This window comes from Hesperophylax consimilis, chromosome 22 (assembly GCF_061612785.1).
Source record: "Hesperophylax consimilis isolate HC1 chromosome 22, BYU_Hcon_1.0, whole genome shotgun sequence".
Lineage (NCBI taxonomy): Eukaryota > Metazoa > Arthropoda > Insecta > Trichoptera > Limnephilidae > Hesperophylax > Hesperophylax consimilis.
Genome location: NC_142857.1, coordinates 25,282,504 through 25,301,931, shown reverse-complemented (window position 1 = coordinate 25,301,931; position 19,428 = coordinate 25,282,504). Strand labels below are relative to the sequence as shown.

The window sequence follows — 19,428 nt, the reverse complement described above, 5'->3', positions numbered from 1 at the left end:
ACTCCTGGAAGATCAAAAGGGAGAAGAAACCTCAAGGCACAACACACTACACTTTTTTTTGGCCAGAAAACAAAATAGAATGGAAAAAAAATAATTTTAGATAGAGCAAAACAAAACAACTGATGACAGCCAAATGTTATTGTTGCAATCCGTTCACCTTTGTTAATAAGTTTTATTTTCTAATATTTCCGTCCGCGAGCATCGCTTTGATAACCCCTGCATTGATGCTAAAACAGGTGATGTATAGAACAGGTATAGAACTTGAATATCCTCATTAGATCGTGGCTATCGTCAGTTGCCGTTTGCCCCTACCAGCCTTGACATTGCCTTTCCACTGCTGCTCTGATTGTACCTACAAAGGTACTTACTCAAGTAAGTTCTTCTAATATTATTTATCGTCTATATTTAGATTTTTCTGTGCTTATAAACGATTTTTTCAAAACAGGAACGTTCTTAAAAAAATTAACTAATCTATTTGTAACCAATTTTTAAAAGGTTTTTTTTTATTATTTCGTTTATACGAACTGTGTTTTTCTCACTTTAAATTTACATTTTACACCCTCTGTACATTTTTGATATATTTTTTTTTAAATCGTGAATTCATAGAAATATTGAGATCGTACGACGCTCGTTATTCTAGTTTTTAAAAATAATTATATGGGTATCTGAATAATCTACGTAGGTAACTTCATAATTCCAAATTTAATTTTTTTTTAATGGAATTTTCCACTCAATTCACAGTACACTTTACAACATAAAAAATTAAATATTAAATTATTTTATTTATTTTTAATTGAGCATTTACACTCAATTCACAGTACATTTTACAACAAGTTATAAGGTACTAAATATTAAATTATTGTATCTTTTACGTATGTCCTTAAAATTTGTTGGTAATTTGGTCTGGGATGAAAATTATTTTTCTTAATTTTTACTAATGATTTAGGTGTGAGTAATAATAACAAAAAAATACTTAATAGGAAGATATTGTAAAGAGATGAAGAGAAAAACTTTAAATCAGAAAGAATTTATGAAGAGTTTTTTTTAATCAACACGATGCTCACGAATTGTAATCGCCTATTAAATAAAATTCTAACGAAAAATTTAAATGGTTTTAAAATGATTTATCACGCCTAGAAATTTAATAAATTATTTTTATAAAGAATGGTGAAAAAATTGTAGTAAATACAAAAAGTGGGTGTAAGTTGAGATTGCGTGAGTAACTGGCGAGTTATTTAATGTTTTTTGCACCTATTAAATTAACTATAATGAAAAACAATAAGATTATTTTATAAATAAGCCGTAAAAAAACGTATATATTTTTTTAAATTTGGTGTGAAATTTTTAATCACAAGATTAGTTAAATGATCTATGGTTAAATCCTGGTGTCGTAATTATAGTGAAACAATGTTTTGTATTTATTTCCTCTGTAAATTTCAATAATTTTTTTAATTTATTTTTCTGAATATCGTACAAGAGTCCCAATTGCTCCCAACCGTCTGTAGCCAGTTAGATTAAGGAGTTCCCAATTGGGGTATTTTGTGAGGATGAGGATATTGGGGAGTACCTGGTTATTCAAGTCCAGTCATCAAACAAGTCTAAATGGTGATATATAAAGTATCTTTCATTTTGAAACGTGTCCCAAATATGCTATATTGTATTGCATTGCAAATGATTAATTAAATTAAATTTACTTGCGCACGCCTGGATTTTACCTCCGAATTAGTAGTCAAGAGCCTTACCTCTTCACCACGGAGGACATCGAGAATCAATGAGAGAAATTCACAAAAACGGTGATAAATAATCAAGCAATTATTGAAAAATTATATATATTATATTATTTTATTGATTTGTTCGAATAAACTGCTAACTATTACCTTCATTGTTGATTGTTTTACGACGATTGACATGTGGTCTAGGGTACTTTGCATAGAAGGAAACAACATGATGAATCCCGTTAAGTTGTCGTAGTTAAGTGCTGTTTAACGGTAGATATATCGCCAGTATCGGCACCATTATGTTGCTACGTATACCTCCGAGAGCCGAACTGCCGAGCTGAACCTCAACTTATGGGAAAGTAACGAAGCAACCGCAAATGGCGCGAAACGCCGCTTGCACTTGCTTCGTTCCTTTCCCGTACCATAACAACAAACGTGTACGCATTTCTCTAATCGCAACTTTTCGCGAAAATGCTAAACCTTAGCCTGTCGAACGATGTAAACCCATATTTAGGTCTAATCACTCTAGGCCATAAATAAACCATTCACCAGATCGATAAAATTGATGGCTTTTTGTATGAAATAAATTGGACCTAAACAACCATAGATATGCCAATACATAGACAGTAAAATTCTCATTCGGGGCCTACTTATTATACTATCCACCAATGAAAAACTCTGAAAGTTTATTCCATAGAGTTTTTATTGGTAGATATAGTTAGGCAATCATATGACGTCACAATATTTCGGATAGCTGCCTAAATTAATATAGATTTTTATTCTTCATTAAAGAATTCAATTTTTCACGATTTTAGATGTAACTTTGAAAATCTTTTGCGAGTTTACGGTAATTACTAAAAAAATAATCTTTCCCAATCTACCATGCAAATATAATGAAATATAAATTTAAAAAATAAAACATCGTAAAAAAGACATTTTTCGTGTCGCAATTCAAAACTTAAAATTTGACCCATCAAAATATATTTTTAATAATTCATATTTTTCATTTTATAATTCATTATACTTGAATAGTATATAGAGCAAAAAATTGCTAAACTGCTAAACCTCTAAAATTGATTTCTTTAACTGCCCATATTTTATAATTTGAAACACAAATAAATAAAATAGCACATATCTGTTCTAGATTTTTGCAACACTCTTTGATTAAAAAAAACAACTATTCAGTTTGGTTGGGTATTTTGGACTCAAATCTAAATTTAAGTTTTGTATGAAAAAGGTCGCGTAACCTTATGGCAAGTTTCCAAAATATCTTGAGCGATAGCTTGCCCGAATGTGACAAATTTATAAAACCTAAAAATATGGGATGAACAGTAAAATCAAGGTGGAAACTTTGGCTTTAAACCAGTAAGCATTTCATACATGTTTCAATGTTAATATTTTTAGCAATGATATTAATCTCCACAGCTCGAGTGGTTATTAATTTCCAAACAAATTATCGGAAGTTATTCAACGTAACTCTTCAAAGTTTCCCCTACTTAAGTGTTATATTATTGTATGAATATGACTAAAGGTCGTTAAAATCGCCATCATCAATAGAAAATTTATTTCTGTATGTATGAATTTAGTTTTGTTACAATGGTCACTTTTCGTCGGTAATTATGAATACAATGAACCCTGGTTGACTTGGATAGCTATGGAAATCGTCTGATGTGTTTTTAAGTGGAAATATTGTGAATAACGCAGACGGGTCATAAAATGAAACTATCAATTATGTAGAGCTCAAATTTACACTCCATTAGACTGTTTTACTGATATTATGTCGCTGTACGTTAATTAGGAAAATAAATTGAATGTTTTTTTTGGATTTTGTCCTATAACTTGCCATGGAAAAAATATGTGGGGTACACTGGGGACGATTGAAACACGTCATGATTGAATCATCTCAAATTTCTCATTGATTTATTTTATTGAATTTTTCACATTATTCTGATTGAAACAAGCACTTTTGTAAGTCACAACTTAAAACAGTTATTTTAATAGCGTTCTATTCGGCTCCGGAATAATATCGCAGTAAAACTATGTTGATTATACCTAATACTCATAGTTAGTATAACTAAGGACGGGTTGTTTCGAAGAATTTGAACAATTCATCAAATTTCAACGTTCATTTACGAGTTATCTGAAAGTCCTATTCAAGTTCTGTTATTATATCATTATAGACTAGTTGCTTGAAAGCACTGAAATAATAACAGAACTTGAAATTTAACTTTGAAATTTGAAGAATTCTTCAAATTCTTCGAAACAACCCGTCCTGACAGTTATAGTAATTTGTTTTTGGGGTATTATGCCGTGTTGCGCTACCTCCTTCTTTAGACAACAATTCGGGCAGCATTGAAGTGTCCATCATCAGGGCAGATGTGTAATCTTATTAGCTGTCCGAAACGAATGCATTGTCATTTACAACGAGTCTATCTGCCAAGTTTAAGCTCGATCGGATGTCAGGAAGTGGTTTAATTTCCACCTAAATGATTCCACTTCATTCATCCATCAAGAAAACAAAATGGAAATTCTTAGGCAAGACAATCCGTATCGTTAATACTTCAAAAGGCGCTGAAATTCAAATTGTTTCAGGCTCCATTTAGCTCAGAGACCGTGCTTAACATTATCATATGTATAAAATAAAATTTCGTCTTTAAAAATTAATTAAAATGATATGTATGTAGTATGATATCGCAGCAGCCAAACATAATTGAGATATCAACTTAAATAACTTGTTTTGATGAGCCGATGCTATTTCTTTTAAAACCAGTTCATACGGTCTTAAAAGGAATGACATTTTTTTGGTTATTGAACTTTTGTATTGAGCGAAACTTTGATTCTGGAATCAATTTTCGTACGACATATTAATAATTATCCATTTACAGTGCAACGTTTTTATTTAAGGCGAAGCTTAATGCCAAATCACTATTTGATTAATCTTTATAACGAATTGGTGTAAATTATGAATACCAAAAAATATGCTTTATATAAATTGAAAGTTTTCCTATCGTTTCGCTTGAGTAGAATACAAATGCAAAATTAAATTACTCAATAAAAAATACAAATGCAAACTACAAAATTTTTTTTTTCATAGAAATGTATGAACGCGTAAAGGAAACAACGTTTAAAAAATACAGTATTATAGCTAAGATTATCTGTGACAGTTTCACTTGATTAACTTTTTTGCTTGCTTATAAAATTATTTACAAAATAAATAAAAAGCAGTTTTGTGCTTGAAATCGAACGTTTCTAGACTCCGTTTTTTCAAGCGATTAGTGCCTATTACCTAAAAATATAAGGTATACCAAGAATATACACATTTTGGCTTGTGGCTTCCTCTTAAGAACAAACAAAAAATCACGTTCATGATATAGATCATGGTAAGTAGGTACTCGCATTTAAATAGCATTCTACTAAATAATTTCATTAAAAATACACGATTAGTACCTACTTGTAGATCGATAGAATTTCCGCGTTGGAAAGGTTGCACCATTAACGTTAACGATTTAACATTTTCAGTAACCTCGTTCGTATAAAAAAAACAACCCGTGAAAAGTAAGGTATTTTTTTATTATTAGATGTATCTAAATTGTTAATTTTTTTGGTTTGACTGAGGATTGAACCTCCCTCCCCGGTAATGGAGACAACCGCGCTTATAACTGGGACAAAACCAATTGGGTAAAACCGACATTAATTTCTTATATTATGTAAGTCCCATGGTAACCGGATAAATCATCACAATGATAATTCATCACATCTTTAAAAAGTTATTTAAAGTAATGGAAAGTGATGAAACAAAAACTTTATTAACTGGGTTGCGTAGGTTAGGTTAGGTTAGGTTGAAAAAAAATTTTTTCATCGTTTCTAATGACTTTGTATCACTTTTTGAAAGTGTGTTGAATTGTCACTGCGTTGAGTTATCATGGAACCAAGTCCCATTTGCTAAAAACTGAATGTCACCCTAGCTGTCTTTATTACCTACTTGTTTCTCATTGTGAATAATGATTAATAAGTACTTATGGTTCAAATAATGTTACAATATACTGTCAAATTACCCATCTGGTAACTCATCAAATACATTTTTTTACTTTTTGAAATATATTATGTTTATATGTAGTAAAGTATTACTTTATGTTTGTGATTACTCTATGTTTGCTTCTCTTAAATGTAAATTGTTAACCTCGATACAGGCTTAGTTCTAGTGAGGTTTATGAAAAAAAACGTGATTTATGTATACCTAGTGAGATGAAATGTATAAATAATTATTAACTGCTGTAATATATACAATTTTAGAGAAATTCATGATTCCCTCTAATTACCACAGCGAGTCTACCAGCCGAGTTTTAGTTCGATCGAATGACATCGAATAACGAAACGCATGAGAAAAGAATAGGCATAACGAATTTGCGTGAATGAACGAAAAGGCTACAAATAACATCATTCACAGCTAAATGAACGGAAAGCATTAGAACGAGATAGCCATTCAATGAATAATATTATGTGTGAATTGTATTTATTGAAGAGTACATGCGATTATGCGAATAGAAAGAAACTTCATCAGATTTGGTTTTTGGTCAGGAATAATTTGTGCACATTTTGAAAGCACGGCCGGTGACAGCTTGTCTGACCGATGGGCTTAAGGCTCCGTAGTAAGCGTTCAAAGATGATTTGAAAGGGAGATATGTAAATACGAATGATAGAGGGAGCGCGCTAATATTAAAAAAACGATAATAATTAAGCGAAAATGGTGAAAATATTTAATAAGAAACGACTCGTTTGAAATAGAGCAAAAATCTCTCGACAAATGCTTTGGTAACATAGATACACTGTGAATTTTTTCATGCCTATAACATATTAAATAACAGAACAAAACGTGTTAAACGTAATAAACGCAGTAAATCTCCAGTTTGTTCACTTGACCCAGTTCACTGCAACCAGGCGCGTTGTTTCAATGACCTATCTTTCTTTTTAATTCATCTAAAGGTTGTCGCTCTTCTGGTATTCGTTCGTGAGAAGCCGATTTGTTTAGGTTGGGTCGAATTATATAGTGTTTCATTAAACCATAAATAAATCATTTGAGTTGGCATTTTTTATACACTGCTTCAGTGGGATGTCTGTAATCTGTTAGTACTTTTGAGTAGTGCTCTTTCGAGAGGCAATAGGATCGAAGATGCTGCACCTCTCCAGATAAATTTGCGATATAAAGTTATGGATTCACGAAGAACATAGCACACATTATTTTTTTAATTTAATACCAAGGATAGATCCTATATATGTGTGTACATACAGTTAAAGGTTAAATAACACTTCGTGCTTTAACTTATTGAAGGACATGTGGAAAATATTTACATTTCCTGCAATGCAGTCAATTAAACTAGCAAGTATTCTCAGAGGCATCAGGATTCGGACAGTTTGACAGTTTGGCAATAAGGAATTACAGTCATTTTTTTACGAATGTTCAACTTCTACTTAAACACTAGTTTCCTTTTTTTACAGATGTTATAATTTTCAAAGTTCACATTTTTCACAGGCCGCCAAAACGTTTAAAATCTGGCGAGGTACATGTGACGTCATACGTACCTCGGTTTTGTCGGTTAAGGCGATGCACTACGTCGTGTAATATATTAAAATTGAGCCGCTATCAATAACAACCCTTATGTAGATGGCGATAAGGTTTAAATTCCCGCTTAACACCATCCGCCTGTTTTGATTTATGCAAGAAAAAAACATGGCCAAAAAGTGCCTTTTATTTTATTTTGTGGATGTTGAGGCATAAATATTTAATTTTTTTCCGAACATTTTATAAATAACTTCATTTGCCACATTATACAATAAAATCATAACCGAAAATGGGTTCGTAAGTAGGAGATTTTGAACTTTAAAGCAGTTTTCAAAGGCCTTTACATTATTTTTTTCTGGGCTTATAAAAAGACTTATGTAAAAAATACTCGATTATTTCGAAGGCCCAGATGTATTGCCCACCAAATTTTCAAACCAAAAACACATGATTTTGGATTACTACGTGTGGCATCGCCTTAATAGTAAGGCCAATCCCACTCGGATTGGTATGTAATCAACTGATCCCAATTTTAATATTTAGCAGCGTTTCCAAAAAACATTAATTCTTTTGAAATAATTAGTTCCTACACCGCAATGGTGAACCGTGTGCAAATCAACGCTGCGAAGCACAGAATTGTCCGAAGTAGCGGTATAACTTCTGTCGGAACTCGCCAACCAATCACAAGGCGTTTAAGTCTCAAATGCAGGTTGCATGAATTGTGTTCCGAAATATAAGGAATTTACAAAAACTTTTATCAGGAAACGGGCTGCAATCCCGTTTTTATCCAGATTACCAATAATTTGAAGAGATTCTCTTGTGCACTGTGAACCATAGAAATGTAATCAGTCGAGAAAAACTTGAATATTCGATATGTTAATTTGCCGAGACATAAATTAATTTGTTTTCGTATTTTTCTCATTATAATAATATTTTGCTTAAACTGCCGAAAATATAACAATTTTGCCTTGACATTTTGAATCTTTGATAAAATAGAGTTATAAAATAAATTTTGGAATACTTAATATTTAATGAAATAAAAACAGGAAAATAATCGAGGAAAAATATAAGCAGGTATAATAACCTTTTCTACGAGTAATCTGTTCTCTTAACTTGCAAAGATGAACTTATTGTGGCAAAAAATGTATATCGAAACCACTTATAAAATCATCCTCATTAAAACTATCGCTTTAAGCAATATTCTGTTGAGTTGAAAAAACCTGTAAATATTTATAGGTAATTGAATAACATACTCACGACTAACTCAACATTATTTATTCGATAGTCTTTTTTGCACTCATTTTAACATACACGGTGTCTGGAAAATAGTGAAACAAGCGAGATACTTAATAATAATATAATTTGAAATCACCTCAAGGGCGCTGTACAAATATATAAAACACTTCTACAATGATCTACTAACTATACTATATGGAGACAATATACAGATTTGTAAATCATCATCACACAGAGAACGCTAAAAAACTTCGTATTCGATCTGAACTTTTTTTTAAACTTTTTGTTGCACGAGGGTTGAAAAATTTTTGTAACGGGGTTCAGATTTTGACGCATTTTAAAATACAATGAAGTTGCTGTTATAATCCTTGATATTACTCTATTAGGTTACCCATAGATGGCGTTAACTGTATTAGGATAATAAATATGGTGACGATCTCAGGGTCGGGGTCCATATTTATTCCAACTATTCCAACATTGTTAAACTATCACAGTAAAAGTGTTTTTTGAAGCCGGAGTTTTATCGCGATATTAAGTCGATGCCATACGTAGTAATGAAAAATCATGCGAGATTGATTTGAAAATTTGGTCGCCTAAAAATGTTTCAGATGCTTTAATTAAATACAGCGAGTAGAATACATCTTGGCCTTTGAAATAATCGAGTATTTTTTAAGTCTTTTTATAAGCACAGAAAAAAATAATGTAAAGGCCTATGAAAACTGCTTTAAAGTTCAAAATCTTTTACTTACGAACCCATTTTCGGTTATGATTTTATTGTATAATGTGGTAAATTAAGGTTATTTATAAAATAATCGAAAAAAATTAAATATTTATGCCTGAACATCCACAAAATAAAATAAAAGGCACTTTTTGGCCATGTTTTTTTCTTCTATAAATCAAAACAGGCGGATGGTGTTAAGCGGGAATTTAAACCTTATCAATTTAAAATATTACACGACATAGTGCATCGCCTTAAGAGAGTTTGTGAGAAAACCCCGAAAATACAACAGAAGCTGAAAAAGATTTTTTTTCGAATATGACCATATAAAATTCAACTTCGGACTCTCGTTCTCGAAAACGAAAGTTCAATTTTAAAATAAAAATACCAAATGTAAAAAAAATCGACCTCAAACGTAATGTAGATTCACCGGGATCCCGCTTGTACCACTAACTCCCGTACACCGTGTAAACAGTTTAAAATAATAACATTTAAAATAATATATAGTATGTTTGCGCACGTTTCACAGATTGCAAGATAATTTCAATTTCACCCTTGCGAAAAACCACCTTTAGAAAGTAGCTTGAAATAGCTTTAACCGTGTTTCGTAACCAGATAGCCAGGTACTTTCCGTCTCCTTCCCTTTTCCACTATCTTCAGCTTCACAGCATACTGCCATGGTCCCTGACTCTATTGGGACTCTTATGCGCAAGGCGCAATTAGAGCACTCTACTCCGTGCGCCGAATTACCAAAGCGCGTAGGTGCTGATAATACCTAAAACCTAACAGCCCTAACACAACGCCAATGAGATTATTTTTCATAAAAATCGGCGCTTCACACAAATAAAAATCATTCGAATATTATTGGTTACAATAATCACCTATCTAGGCGTCTACCGGCTTTGACAAGAGGCGCCAAATTTTTACCCAATTGCATCTAACAACGCTGTCTGACAGGAGAATTATGTCAAACCTGGTTGTGTTACACAGAGTCATTAACAACTTAATTGACAGTCCTTCAAACGTTGCCATTATTAAATTCCATGTGCCGACTAGGAATAAAAGACCAAATATAACATTCTTCTGCAATACATACACAACCATTTATCGGACACACTCACTAACCAATTGGATACATGATCTGGGCAACAAGTTGGGGGGTAATATTGACATATTTACTGACACCATTTATAGAATTAAACGTAATCTCCCAGCACTTTGTTGATTCCTACAAATTATAGTAGCGTTGATAATGTAGTTTTAGCGATTTGTCTTATATGTAGTATTTATCTATTTTCTATATTATTATATGTTACTGTTACATGTTTTACTAATATTTACTAATATCATGCTTTAAAAAATTTATGTATGATTTTTAATTGCTGTTATTTTTTTAATATTCTGTTTTTAAAATCCATGTAAAAGTCCGGCTGGGCGTAAAAGCAAATAAAATGAAATACCCAATTTATTTTTAAAAAATTACCAAAAAATTCAAAAAAGAAAAACAAGTTGTCCTATAAAAATTTACTTATATTATGTAGATTATGATTTTTAAATATCACTCCTTAGTTGGGTATTTCAGTCTTAAATCCAAAACAAAATTTGTTTCGTAAATATATCTATGGCAAAAAAATCTGCGCAATTTGAAAATTGAACTTTTCTTTGTACTAAGCATAGACATATGAATATTAGTAGACCTGCCCTAAGTGATTAAAAGCGTATTATCCCCACTCCCCATACCGGTTCCATTGAGCCGGCTGGGCTCGCGTACGGCCTCAAGTGATATTTGAAAACGTGACGTCATCATTCTTGTGCGAACTATGGTCGAGGCATCATCGGTTCATTTTACGAAATAACACGGCAAAATGTTTACTTGTACTATGAAAACTGGTAAAAATAGATGCGAAAAAAGAGAATAAACCCAATTGTCGTATTACATTCCATATATAAGCATTATTTTATTTTATTTTAAGCATATTCACATCGTATAATATGAATCAGTTGTTACTATCACATCGAGAAACGTCTGGACGCGAAACACAAAGCTGGTTGGTTGCTGGGAAGTAAATTATGAACATTTATAAAAGTGTCTTAACTAAATACTCTGAAACTAACTACGACTCTGAATATAGAAGCTGCCTTACTTTGCCGAATTTGGACTTAACGTGGCGAGTAATTTGCGCTCCCATGTAAAAATGTCTATTCATTCAAAGCAGATTTTACTTTTAAGAAGTAAATGGTGATATTATAATGCGAGATGCCTATTTACTGTCAGATTGATTTATTGACGAATCACAGTCATCTTCACTCCCTTCGTTCTTCAACAGTTGATTTTACCCCTCGCCTTTATCTTCTCGTCTATTAATTCCTATGTCTGTGGTACTAAGGTACTACCCGGTCAGTGATGTTGATTTTAAAGTTTGACGAACTGATATTATTTTAAGCAACATTGTTTAAAAAAGTATTTAAATAGTGTGAGCTATGTTGGTTCCATCATGCACGAAACTGAATTAAGGCCATATTTAACTCTATAAAAACAGATCAGTCGAACTGAACTGGAACGTTATCTCGTGGTACATCTTTGACTAAAAACACTCGTTTTTTTCTTTCCTTTCTTAGTTGAATGGCCTTTAAAAAGACCAATGCTAGTATACTCAGCATCGCAGTACTCACACAGATGCACTGCTTGCATACATCATGTTCAATTTTGTTATTCGACTTAAAATAAAATTGCAGCGGTTATGAAAAAAAACACATAATTAAAAAGAACACAAGAATTAGATTTTTTACTATCATATAATAATATTGAAATTTAACAAGATTTCCTCCCAATGATGATGTTTTTAAAAACACTTTTCACTTATTTTTCCAATCAATAAGTCAGTAGTAAGCGTTCAAAAAGAAGAAGATGATTTGAAAGGGAAATGTGTAAATACGAATGATAGAGCGAGCGCGCTAATATGTTTTAAAAATAACTATTATAATTATGGCTAGAAAGCGAAAATCTTTCAAAAGGCATGACTTATTTAAAATAGAGCGCAAATCTCTTGACAAATGTCTGAAGTAGCATTTAAAGAAACACTAACTTTTTCATACATTTTTGATTTTTTTCTGTCGAGGGCATTTCATATAATTGATTACAGTATTGACTCGGAAAATATTATAAATAACATATTTTTTTAAGAGCTTAAATCTTAAAGTGTTCGAGGGGAATTATTTTATTTGTTCATTTTCGGGAAATCGACAGTTTAAATTTAATCAGTTTGTACATAAGTATTATACATATAGTAAAATAAAACCAATTATTGATTTCCTCCTTGTAAATTTACCTCTACTGAGACAGCATAAAATGGAATAAGTTATTTAAATTCGTGAGAATGGAATATGAATTAAAAAATTATACAAAACAAAAGATTATATGAAACGAAAAATTACCAAACAATACATTTAAAGCCATGGAGAGAGGTTGTAGATATAAATCAAATCATAATAGAGACATAAACATTATTCACAAACCATCAGAGAAATATACTTTTATGGACCTCTTGTATTAGGTAAGTTTGCAACTGAAAATATCATCCTTAGATAATACGCTTTTGTAATTATTGCATAGTCTGTTCAGGCAAGAATTCTGCTTTGAGTTCGTTTTGCTTTGATCAACCCTGAGCAGGACACAAGAGCGTATAATTTATTAACATGTAGAAATTCCAAATAAGGGGACTTAAACCAAGATTTAATACTTTTGACAAAAAATATAAATAGGCCTATACAAGACCAAAGGCTCAGTAACTTTTCACAAGGACATAGTACTATCGGAAGTAAACACATACACAATCCTATTGTTCACATCCACTCTAATATATACATATTTTTAAAATCAACAAAACTTAAAATCCAAAAAACGTTTTAACTGTGGGTTTCTGTGACAAACGAAGACAAATTTGACACTATACAATTTGGTATTTTTCACACGTTTTTTATGAATCGTATAATTTTTCTCAGAAAATGATAACGCAAATACTTTTTTCAATCGTCCACAGATCGCATCTCGAAGCATGCGCTTGAATCATTTTAATTTTTGCAAAACCTTCGTATTTTCCAGACACAAAACAAATAAATGTCAAAGCGAACGTTTTCAATAAATATTCAACGGTAGTTTTTTGAGTTCAAGGTAACATAGAATGGACAGTCAACAACGCATTACGCTTTTATAGAAAATCGTTCATCCACAATTCCCTGGAACCAATCGTTAGTCTCATCGACAAGCATTTCCTCAATTTTTTGTTAAATGAAATGTTGTGTTTTTATATATTTTTAAATTGAAAATAAAATCCACACCGGGCATAAATTATCGTCTGTATTCTACATTATAACGGAGATATATATTCAGACTTGACTTTTATTTAAAAAAATATTAATAGAACTATAGACAGCCCTGATTTATTTATTTAAGTCAAATCACCTCCAATATAGGTACCAACTAGAAGTACTCGATCTAAAATTATTTTTAATTGCAACAATGATATCAGGACTGTGTTATTTGTATACTCGCAGTTGGCAATACTGTCGCAGAAATTGTATATATGTTCAACTTCACGGAAACACGCACTCAGTTACAAGAAGTCTATAATAACATAACTCAATAATAAAAACAATTAAACAATAAAAAGTAAGCATAATTTACTTTTGATTATTGTTTCACTGTATTATTTATAGTAGTATATTGAAATATAGTAGTATATTGAAATATATTATATTGATATATATTATATTGAAATATAGTAGTATATTGAAATATATTATATTGACATATATTATATTGAAATATATTATGTTGAAAATTATTATATTGAAATATATTATATTGAAATATATTATATTGAAATATATTATATTGAAATATATTATATTGAAGTATATTATATTGAAATATATTATATTGAAATATATTATATTGAAATATATTATATTGAAAAAAGAACACATGGGCATGTAATATAAATAAATACACTTGTTGTACCCCGCCACTCGTTGCTGTGGCTCATTCTGTCTGTGCAGATAGAAAAACAATGGCGCGTGTTTCTTTTACGATGGCGCTGTTTTAAAAAATCATGTTTTTACCTGTCACGGGTGACATCGAATTCGAATGCAACGTTTTGTCAAAATTTCAAAGCAATTGGTGAAGAACATACGGAGATTTAAGATTTTTAACAAATGAACATTAACATTTTTATTTATATAGATAGATCATTGATGTATTATACTAGATTAGCCCTGTCTAGTAAAATTCATTTTAAAAATAACGCCACGTAGCGTACGTCACAAATATGGATATGAACTTAACAACCCAACTCTGTTTAAACTCCTTGTACAACCGTTCAAACTCGTAAGCGAAACCACGGAGAATTTGTTGGAACTCGGTTATTTTTGTGATTGAAAAAATGAACTTGCCCAGCATAGCTGAGAAGCAAAATAGCTTACTGACCAACAAAAGGTAAAACGCAATGCACAGTGCCCATTTTGCATTGCGACACACTGCGTGGGCCTTTTCATAAATGTTCACGTGAACCAAACCAAAATTGTGTTGGGGTTATTTTTAAATGATTATGCCGTGTCTAGTCTTATTTAGTCTACGAGATAGATAAATAAATTAAAGATTAATAGCCCTGAATAACACTGAATAAAAAAACATAAATCTAACTCTAAAATCTTGCGTAATATTTTCCTAACCTCATTTTTTTCTTTCTGTATTCCCGCCTAAAATTTTCTTCTATAATCCTCCTGTCAATAAAAACAACTTACTTATGTTGGATTTCTGGATTTTAGCGGTGCCTGTTTTAGCGTTTTTGAATTCGCAATGATTCAGTTCAGCCAATGGCAATATTTTAGAATTATAACGTTGCTTGTAATGACTTATTTATTTATTTATTTACGCCCTAATGGGCTTTTACAAAAGTAGTTAACAAGTAATACAGTTGTGTTACATAGTTTACAATAAATTATGATTTTTGATTAAATTAAGGTAAATTCAAATTAATAATGTGGATTACGGAAAGCTAAATATGTATTAAGGAACATATACACATAAAAACAAAAGTGTATTCACTACAGAGTTGTGAATTCATACATCTCAGTAAAATGATTAAAAAGATTTCGTTTTATAACTAATACGGAATCTTTAAGCATGTCTACAATATTCCCAAATTTATTACCAAAATGATGTAGTCTATTTATAGGTGTATGAGCTTCATAGTTGGTTTTAAAATTGTCACAGAAAAATGTAGCACTTTGCCTCGTATTTCTAGTCGGTACGTAAAATTTTATTTTGGCGAGAATTTCAGGGTTGTCAATGGATTATTGGACATATTGACTTATGTCGTGTTTATAGTACTGTTAGCAATAATGAAACGCTAATAGATGTTTATGATGAAATACTTTAATGTTGTCTCCACGGTATTACAATCAATAACTTTAAATGGTGTGTAATGTGTGTATTCGCTCAGCGTGGCTGTGCTTAAGTGTTGCTCGCTTCCAATCCTTCTTCCTGCCGCCGGGGGGGGGGGGGGTCGCTCCCGCCTAAAACCAGCAGCGCCTCTGCCGGCCGTACCGCAAACCAAGTGTAGATCCCTGATTGGCCGACAGCGATGAGAGTGGTGCCTCTGGCGGCCAATTAGTAAACTAAACTCTGTGGCGGCAGTATTTGAATGCGCTGCTAACACGGCCATACTGACCACTGCTTTGACCTCAAAGCAGTTGCTGAAATAAAAATAAAATAATAATTAGACTGGTTGAAACTTGTTCAGCTCCACAACGGTACTGACGAATAGACTTTACTGTTCGCCCTTCCTGACCGTTACTCCGAAATTTGTTCAGCCGGCCAATTCCTCATATTCTCATATGTGACCGTCACTCTGTGAGTGCTGCCGTTGGGTCTGGTACCCAACACGTCGAAACGATCGTTCGGCAGGACTTCAACCACTTTATAGGGCAAGCTCCGAAACCGACCTTTCAACTTTTTGTACCCAGGATTTCCCTTGGAAATCCGGATTAAAACCGTATCGCCAACGCGATATGAAGGTTTAATGAATCGTTTCGAGTTGAAACGTTTCATCTGCCGCCTTTGATCTTCATCAAAAAGCTTCCGTGCTTCCGCACGTATGACCTTAAGGTCCTGCCTCTCACCAGCCTGCGTGAGATTGTTTACCAACACAGCTTCGCACAATGCAGAGGGCTTATAACCCATCAATAGCTCATTTGGAGTTTTCAGAGTGGTTCTGTTGACTGCATTATTCAGTGCTTGCTGTGTTGCTGCCAGAGCTTCAACCCACTGATCTTCGGGTTTATCTCTGATGATGGAGTTCAGCGTATTCAATATGGTTCTATTGAGTCGCTCTACCTGACCATTAGCCCTCGGTAATAAAACTGAGTTTATGGTCAGCTTGATGCCATGCTCTTCACAGAAAGCACGCATCGCTTTTGAAGTAAAAGCTGTACCTCGATCGCAAACAAGTCTCCGTGGCACCCCGAAAAGGTACGCCATCGCCGAAAGTGCTTTTATGACACCTTTCGTACTTGTCTCTGCCACCGCCTCTAAGAAGCAGTACTTCGTGAAGCCATCCTGGAGGGCAATGACGTACTGCATTCCCTCCACACTCTTCACGAACGGCCCCAAATGGTCCACATGCACAACTGCAAAAGGAATCTCTATTTTGGGAATGGGATGCAATACCCCGGGCTTTCGACCGGTATCGCTTTTCCCAACTAGGCATTTGAAACAGTTTTTCACGTATTTCGTGACAACATTCCTCATCCGCGGAAACCAGTATTTGTCCCGGATGGCAGCCAGTGTTCTATCAACACCTTGATGCCCACTATCGTCATGGAGGATCCTAAGAACGCCCCATCTGGCATTTCTAGGCACGAACCACTTCGAACCAATTGACGTCTTACGGAAAACTCTGTCTTCCTTTATCTCGTAGTCAATAAAATATTGCTTGCGGTCTTTTGACTCGTTGCCACTTTTTAGGATATTCTTTATGTTTGCAATTTCCGGATCGGCTGTTTGCATATCCAACAGCTGCTCCTGGGTAGTCCATTCGTATGTCAAGCATACAGGGTTTCGGCTTAAGTAGTCAACATGTGCTACTCTTTTGCCCGCACGATATTCAATATCAAATTGGTAATCTTGTAAAAATATCCACCACCGTGCCACACGTGGATTAATATCCTTCTTAGTCATCGTAGCCCGGACTGCATTACAATCTGTTACCACTTTGAATCGGGTTCCAATCAGGTATACGCGGAAGTGTTTCAAGGCCTGTGTTACAGCTAACGTTTCGAGGTCGTAGGAATGATACATAGATTCATCCGGGGATGTACGACGGCTATAGTAAGCCACAGGATGCATTTTCATATCTTGACCTTGCTGTAATAAGATTGCTCCCAGTCCTTTAGCAGAAGCGTCAGTGTGGACTTCTGTGGCAGCTTCTGGGTTATATATTTGTAACACAGGTCTATTGGTCAGGGCAGTTTTTATATCCTCGAATGCCTCGCTGCATTTGGAAGTCCAACTCCAATCAGTATCTTTCTTCAACAGATCGTATAAAGCTCCGATCCTAGTTGCGAAGTTGGGAATAAACTGCCTGAAGTAGCTGGCAAGGCCGATGAATTGCCTCAGCTGTTTCACAGTTTTAGGAACTAATGCTTTGATGAGACATTCTGTTTTACCACTGCTTGGTTTTATAGAGCCAGCGCATATTTCTTTGCCCAAATAGTTGATAGTGGTTTGAAAGAACTCACACTTTGCCAAATTTAAGGTAAGACCAGCTTGCTTAAGACGCAATAGCACTTTTTCCAGCTTTTCAAAACCTTCTTCTTCTGTTTCCGACGGAATTATGATGTCATCAATGAACACCAGTACCTCGTTGTTTAAATCGGCTAATACTTTATTAAGTGTTCGTTGAAATACTGAAGGGGCATTAGCAAGACCGAAAGGTGTTCTCAAAAATTCATAATGTCCGTCAGGAGTCACAAACCCAGTTTTCTCAATCGAGTCTTCTTCAATGGGAATTTGGTAGAAGCCGGACATTAAATCCAACTTAGTGAAGTATACGCCTTTCCCCAAAGTGTCAATGTGGTCTTGGATCCTCGGAAGAGGATAACGGTCCTTTACCGTAATTCCATTCAAAGTTCGAAAATCAATGCATAGGCGATCACTGCCATCCTTCTTTTTGACGAGCAGAATAGGGCTTGCGTAGGGTGATGAACTCGGTCGGACAATGTTGGCCTCAATCATCTCCGAGATCATGGCCTTCACTGTGTTCCTCTCAACTAATGACAATCGACGAGGTCTCACAAAAATGGGCACATTAGAATTCAATAAGATCTTCAGGCTGCCGACTTTAGAGCATCCGATATCTTTAAGGGAGGAGGATGTGAGATCCCAATAGTTTTTCATGAGCTTATGAAGGGATGTAATTCCTACCTCTGACAGAGCTCCAGTGGGAAGATCAGTCACCTCGACCACAGCAACCACATGATCGGGCTGCACCTCCTTGTATCGAAGTCTTACTCCGTCCTTGTCAGCCAATACTTCGATACCGGGGTGGCGCAGGATGTCTCTCCCAACGAGAAGATCAACTGGCAGGTCCTTATCTTCCATCACCAAGGGCTCCATTTGAATTCCAATCCCCTCAGATGTTATGCTGCACTTGGTCTGCCCCATTGCCGGTACGATGGCACCATTGATGCCACTCATGAGCGCAGTGGATGGTACCAGATGCAGGCCAAGGGACCTTGCTCTTTTCTCCCGCATCAAGGAACAGGAACTGCCGGTGTCTATGATGGCATCTATGACGGTGCCGTTAATGTTGCATTTTGTTGTCATATGCAACAACTTATCGGCACACAAATTCACCGGCTTCAACTTCCTGAAGCATGTTTCCTCAGTGTGGCCTTCCCTCTTGCAATGTGTGCATTTAGGCCTTGGCGAAGGCCCACTGCTAGCAGCACTTTTGCACTCATTGCGCTTGTGGCCAGTGCGCCCACACTTGTAGCAGGTGACCGAACTGGTCGCTTTTTTTGTGGCCGCATCCGTTTGTCGACTAGTAGGGGCCGTAGGGCCGGGCTTTACCGCCGGCGCATCAATCCTCGCCGCCATCGAGCGACGCGACATCTGGGTGACCAGGGACTGCATCGTC

At 34.3% G+C, this 19,428-nt stretch overlaps 1 protein-coding gene across 1 annotated transcript in view; it reads left to right on the top strand.

Moving 5' to 3' along the window:
* The first annotated feature begins 268 nt into the window (after nt 1-268).
* The window catches only part of LOC149413363 (glucose dehydrogenase [FAD, quinone]-like), a 70,496-nt gene continuing 51,336 nt past the window's right edge, over nt 269-19,428 (top strand). The window contains exon 1 of the mRNA XM_089645174.1: nt 269-372. The gene's annotated coding sequence lies outside the window, so the exon portion shown is untranslated. The remainder of the gene's footprint in view (nt 373-19,428) is intronic.